Raw genomic sequence first — 6,801 nt, forward strand, 5'->3', positions numbered from 1 at the left:
GAATGTGCAGCCTGTCGTGCTTGCACTCTCCCCTTGAAGGCGCTCCTCTTACCAGCTGTAACAACAGCTTTTTAGCAGCTTCTAGGCGCACCGTTTCACCAGCCGTGAGAACGGCCTTCACGCTGATTACAGCTTTGCTCCAATCAAATTAAAGGCAAAAACAAAAACAAAAGGAGAAGTCGGCCCCGCTGCTGCGCCTGTCCGCCTGCACCTCGCAACAAAGAGACGTCTTGAAAGAGAGACTCGTTCTCACCACACTCGTTTTCAGTAGCTGTCTTCATAGAAGGTTTGGCTCCGAGCGTTTAAAAGCTGGAAGATGCAAGCAGCACCTGCTGCTCATTATATACCCGACGCTGCGAGGCGAGCAGCTGATGCAGATGATTGCATGCCAATGGCGGCATTGGCTCGTTTAGTTACACTCGAAGTAGATTGGCCTCTCTAGCGAGATTCCTTATTCGTCGGTCTGTCCGACGTACGCTCGAAAACGGTGACCGACTGAATGGGAACTTGTATAACTATATCTTAATCCCATTTCAAAACACTGAATACAGAACACAATGATTGTCTATAAAATGTTTAATACATAAATATAAAATGTGAGCACAGGCACCAATGGACAGAGAAAAAAGGAATATTGTTTTTTATAATTCAAATAAATAAACAATCAAATAAATAAATTAATTCATTCATTAATCTATACATTTCCATCAACTTTTAACAGAATGTAGCTGAATATCTATCATTTCTATATTATTAAATTTTTTCATTTATATATAATTTTTAAGATAATGTTTGAACAGGACATTAAACAGGACATTTTTTATTTTTCAAATAATGTTAGAGTGTTTCTCGGCTTTGAAGCATATTCAAGGTTGAAGATGAAGTACATTGTCATTAGAATAACATGGTCATATGACCTGGTCATATCGTCTACTTCACAGACCTTCTCCCCTTGCATCATTATTTCTAAAACAGACTGCATCCAAGTGTAACCTGTGCGGCTCGCTTATGCCCAGCGTGATGTGCGGCCAGCGACACCGGGTATTAAAACTTGGTCTGCGTTGTTACGTTGTGTGGATGCAGAAACAGACACGGGACAGCAAGCAGTCGATTCACTGGATCTTTTTACTGAGTAAAAGAGAAAAATAAGCAGCCTCAGACTGAGTGGCCCTTATAACACTCTCTTCCATCGAATCACATTTCAAAAGGGCGGAAGAAAACATGAACATAAGGAAAATAATATAGAAAACATACCTGTTTAACAGAGACAAATAAGCAGCCTCAGATCGAGTGGCCCTTATAACACTCTATAAAACAAATATGGTGCGCCTCCATTACCATGTGCTGGTCTCACATAAAGACAGAAATATATCTCAAAGAATGTAAAATATCAAAAATAATCCCAATGATAGATAAAACAGTACTTTACATATACATATTGGGTTGAAATAAAGATATAAAAGATATAATTAACATTAGGATTAAATAAAATTAACAGGATGACAAAAGAAACCTACCTCTTCCATCGAATCACATTTCAAAAGGGAAGAGGAGGAGACAGGACAGGAAATTAGGTCATACTGTGACCTCGCATCACTTAAAGGAGAAGCGCACCTTTAGATCAGGTATCATAAAACGTATATGAACAATTTTGTGTGAATTATAACAATATTTACTAGTATACTTTGTATACCTGTTACACAAGGCACCATTTACAGTATATACAGCACAGGGTTGGGTGTACGTGGTTCCTAAACAAGAAGAGAATAATGTTATATTCAGTATAACATGTATGTATTCAATATAAACGTATTAAATGATACATAATTTCCATTATTATTTGCTTTTAAGTCACAATTTGAAACACAATTTTACTCACAACCTGAGGGGACATTAAGGGCTGGATATAATGATAATATTTCCTTTGTGGAGTGATGTTTCATATAGTCTGTCCTCTCACTCTTTGTCCGTGTCATTTAGTCCTCTAAAAGGATTTGGTGATCTCCAAGCATTTGGTTTTCATTTTATCCAAGTGGATCCCAATGCTGTAATCATCTTCTCCTGAATAAATCTACCCACAAAAATATGTCTGCTATTCTTAAAAAACTTAAGTTGATTCTGTCTGGGACACTTACCCCAACTGCCCTTGACCTCTTTTGATACACATCTTGGTCAGACAGATTGTCCATCTAAAAAAACAAAAGAAATATATTATTAAGCAAGTGTGTAATTTTAGAGAATGGTGGAGAGTAAAAACAGTTCTCTATATTTCCAGGTCTCCAACAAGCGAACAATTCAACAAGGTGTGCTCAGCCATTGTTACAAAATACCAGTGCCCGGTTGCATAAAGCACCTTAAGTGTAATTTTCCCATAAGATCGCCCTTATGTTTCCCTTAAACTTAACGGTTATTTTCTGCAACACCCTTAAGTGTTACTTAAGGGTTTCTTTAGGCGAAACATCATAAACCCTAAGAATATCCCTTAAGTAATCCTTTTAAAAACGATGTGTTGCATAAAGCCCCTTAACTGTCATTTCCCTAAGTATAACATAAGGTTTGGAAAACTTCACCTTTTTCCCCAAGTGTTACAAGGAGTGAGCAGGTTCAATCCAAGTATTCTAACAAGACACGATCGACTGCTTTATATGATGAACAAATTGTAATTTAGGTGTTTATTCACATAAACATTGATGGAATTACATACGTATTTATATCTCTTATGGTCAACGGATGCGGAAATGTGTGCATCACGTGCAAGAACAAATCTCATTGGTTCTTGTGTTTGCGCGCACATTCAAGCTTCCAAAACAGCCTTATTCAGTCTTTCAATGAATGGACATAAATGATGAGAGAATATTAAAAATATCTTTATTTGTTATCCAAAGATGAATGAATGTCTTATGGGTTTGCAATGACATGAGTGTGAGTGAATGACGGCAGAAATCCCAATTTTAGTATTAACAAATAACGTGTCCATGGCAACAGCAGAATTTTATAATGGCAAAACCTGGATTGCTGTCGTGAAACACTTAACGGTTTCTTTTACCTAAGAAAACAGGTATTATACAACACCCTTAAGTCATTCCCTTAGTTAAGGAGAAATCACACCTTACAGTATTAGTTCACTTTCCATTTAAATTTTCCTGATAATTTACTCTCCTCCATGTCATCCAAGATGTTCATGTATTTCTTTTCTTCAGTTGAAAAGACATGAAGGTTTTTGATGAAAACATTCCAGGATTATTCTCCTTATAGTGGACTTCACTGGACCCCAAATGGTTGAAGGTCAAAATTACAGTTTCAGTGCAGCTTCAAAGAGCTTTAAATGATACCAGATGAGGAATAAGGGTCTTATCTAGCGAAACGATCGGTCATTTTCTAATTTGTTTTTAAAATGTATATGCTTTTATATAAACAAATGATCTCCTTCAAGTGGTTCTGCCACTTCCGTATTCTTCAAACAGCATACCCTATACGTCCTTCGCCTTCCCTATTCAACTTATGGAACGAATGCAGCACCATTTCGTTTTTTCCGTAAGTAGAATAGGGAAGGCGTAGGACATACAGCATAAGCTTTTTGAAGAATACGGAAGTGCGGTTTTTCTTGCCGGAACCACTTGAAGGAGATCATTTGTTTATAAAAAGCATATACATTTGATTTTTTTTAGAAAATGACCAATCTTTTTGCTAGATAAGACCCTTATTCCTCATCTGGTATCATTTAAAGCTCTTTGAAGCTGCACTGAAACTAATTAATTTTGACCCACAACCGTTTGGGGTCCACCTAAGTCCACTATAAGGAGAAAAATCCTGGAATGTTTTCATCAAAAACCTTAATTTCTTTTCGACTGAAAGAAAGACATGAACATCTTGGATGACATGAAACAGTAAATTATCAGGAAAATTTTATTTGAAAGTGGACTAATTTAAGATATTTTGTTGAAATCCGATGGCTCAGTGAGGCCTGCATAGCCAGCAATGACACTTCCTCTCTCAAGATCCATTAATGTACTAAAAACATATTTAAATCAGTTCATGTGAGTACAGTGGTTCAATATTAATATTATAAAGCCACGAGAATATTTTTGGTGTGCCAGAAAAACAAAATAAGGACTTAAATAGTGATGATGAGTGTGTCGAATCAGCAGTTCGGAGCGCCAAAGTCACATGATTTCAGCAGTTTGGTGGTTTGACGCGCAATCCGAATCATGATTCGACACGCTGATTCATAACGCTCTGAAGCTTAAAGGGGGGTATAATGCTATATTCTGACTTATTTACACTGTTAAAGGGTTGGATTCTCATGCTAAACATGGCCAAAGTTTCAAAACACGAGTTGGACGAATGACGGAGTACTGTATTTCTGTGCCAAAAATACTACACCAGCTTCCTGCAGCAGTGTTTTGAATTTGGCCATCACTAAATAAGTTGTTATTTAGTTTTTTTTGGCACACCAAAAATATTCTCGTCACTTTATAATATTAATATTGAACCACTGTACTCACATGAACTGATTTAAATGTGTTTTTAGTACATTAATGGATCTTGAGAGAGGAAATGTCATTGCTGGCTATGAAGCCATCGGATTTCAACTAAAATATCTTAATTTGCATTTCGAAGATTAATGAAGGTGTTACAGGTGTAGAACGGCATGAGGGTCAGTAATAAATGAACTAACCCTTTAAGGTGCTTTATGCAACCGGGCACAGTTCTTAAGAGACAAGACTGGAAGAGTGTATGTAAGAACATGTCAAAGAGCCCTTCAGTTTATATATATTAGCTATGTAAGTGAAAAGGTGTTATTTCATTTGGCATACTTACATCTACAATACTTGCCATATTTTTAGTGTCACAAGTCCTTGGACCCTTGGTAAAATAACCCATTTCCTTACTTTGCTAAACCTGCTACGAATTTAATTTAGTCTTTCAATACCAGCCAAATGTGATCTTTCTTGAATTAGTTTTTAAGCATCTCATGCCATGTGTCACTTTACCTGGTTCCTTACCTGTTCGTCTCATAATTGAGATCCCTCACCTTCATCATCCTTTGTCTTGCAGTCCAGACCAATCCGTAGCTCTACCATCATCTACAAATACAAAAGAGACTGTTATCATCCAGCCTGATTTCATTCAACCTGTCATCATTCAATCCTACTAACCTGTTTTATTCTCCCCATCTCTGCCACCTGCAATAATAAACCTTTTGTGAACTGTATTACGTTGTCTCCTTCTGTCCGTGACACCATGACTCCTTTAAAAATAATATTATTTAAAATACTATAAAAGGCTGGGCTATGTTATAATGCAGGGCTCTTTAGACACGTTCTTAAATACACTTCTTCCAGTCTTGTCACTTAAGACTGGTTTTTGGTAACCAGGGCTAAAATCTAACCTTGTTGTATTGTTTGCTTGCTTTACCTGAAATTAAAGAGAGGCAATTTTACCCTCCATCTTTCTTTAAAAAAATTATGCACTTACCTGTACTTCACTGTGGGAATTAAGATATATATGTGCACATCTGATCAGAACAGATTATTTTTTAACTCCATTTGCTTTGTGATAAAAAAAAAAAGTAATAAATACATTTTATAAAAGAAAAAAAAAATCTCCACTCTCCTTAGAAGTTTTTGTATTGCTAGTGGGGTAGCTGATAAATTTCTTGGTCACCCTGTTTTGAGCAATACGTTGTGTTGAGATTTGATCCATGTGAAATACCAAATCAAGTCCTACAGAAACAAAAAACTGCTGCAGAGAGGAGTGCAGCATGTTATAATGGTAATAACAGCTCAGTAATTTGTAATGATAGCTAATATAGTTTAGCTAAAAGTATGCTTGGAAACCTAACCATCACACCTATACAAGTTGATGGGCATCCCATTCCAAAACGGGAATGCAATATGCTAAGTTTAAAAAGCAATGTAAGTTGTTTTGGATAACAGTGTCAACTAAATACATACATGTGAGAAAATGCTAGTCACTGAATTCTTCCAGTGTACAACCTTATTAAGTAATTAAAAAATGTTAATAATAATTAATAGAAGTGCTCCACATACTTTTTAAAACCTTTAAGAGTAGATGTAATAAACTCTACACATGAATGGTGTTTGTGGTCTTGGTAGGCATCTCAGTCTTTAGGTTTTCTTTCTAATCTTATGAATTTAACTTGATCCTTCAATTTAAGGGAATATTTTAGGTATCATAGTTTTTGCAGTTAGGTTCCATTCAAGTGTCTGCACTCAATTTACCATTGTCTGTTAAAACAATAACAGGATTCAATAGTAGAATGTCATATCTGCTTAACTGTGAAAATGTCTGTTTTGCTGCAATAGGGAAATTAAACAGGAGTGTGCATTTTTGTGAGATAAACCTTGAGTAATGTAGGGATGATCACCTGGAAACTGTTGCCATCAACCAGTCAGCCACATGGATTTTTCCAGTGAATCAGCTCTGAGCTCATTCTTGCACTCTATATGCAGAGAAATATTGCAATTTAGAAAACAATGCGTTATAAAATATGAATACAAAATAAACTTTTTCATTTTTTACTAAATTCTCTCTCTCTCTCTCTGTGTGTGTGCGCAAACACACGCGCACACACAGTAAGGATAAAAAACGGCAAAATATCTTGAAATAGTACATGTGAAGAAGGTGTAGTAAGTGGTACACCCGGAATTATTTCTCCAGGTCGTTAAAATTGACAATATTGTGGCCGCATTAACACCACGTGTCTGCTTAGGCCATCGTCACGTTTATTCATGATATCACACACCAAAGTTATTATGGACATTAAATGGGTGTTTC

General features: G+C 36.3%; 1 long non-coding RNA gene across 2 annotated transcripts; it reads right to left on the reverse strand.

The window, feature by feature from the left end:
* Positions 1–1,002: 1,002 nt before the first annotated feature.
* On the reverse strand, positions 1,003–3,172 carry LOC137008236 (uncharacterized). 2 transcript variants are annotated; one of them, XR_010892779.1, is made up of 5 exons: positions 2,136–3,172; positions 1,694–1,751; positions 1,518–1,596; positions 1,255–1,307; positions 1,018–1,128 (listed from the first exon to the last, which is right to left on the reverse strand). It is a non-coding gene; the product is annotated as an uncharacterized lncRNA (long non-coding RNA). The 2 variants fall into 2 exon arrangements; XR_010892777.1 differs by having other exon boundaries at positions 1,003–1,307.
* Positions 3,173–6,801: the final 3,629 nt, after the last annotated feature.

Source organism: Chanodichthys erythropterus, chromosome 3 (genome assembly GCF_024489055.1).
Source record: "Chanodichthys erythropterus isolate Z2021 chromosome 3, ASM2448905v1, whole genome shotgun sequence".
NCBI lineage: Eukaryota > Metazoa > Chordata > Actinopteri > Cypriniformes > Xenocyprididae > Chanodichthys > Chanodichthys erythropterus.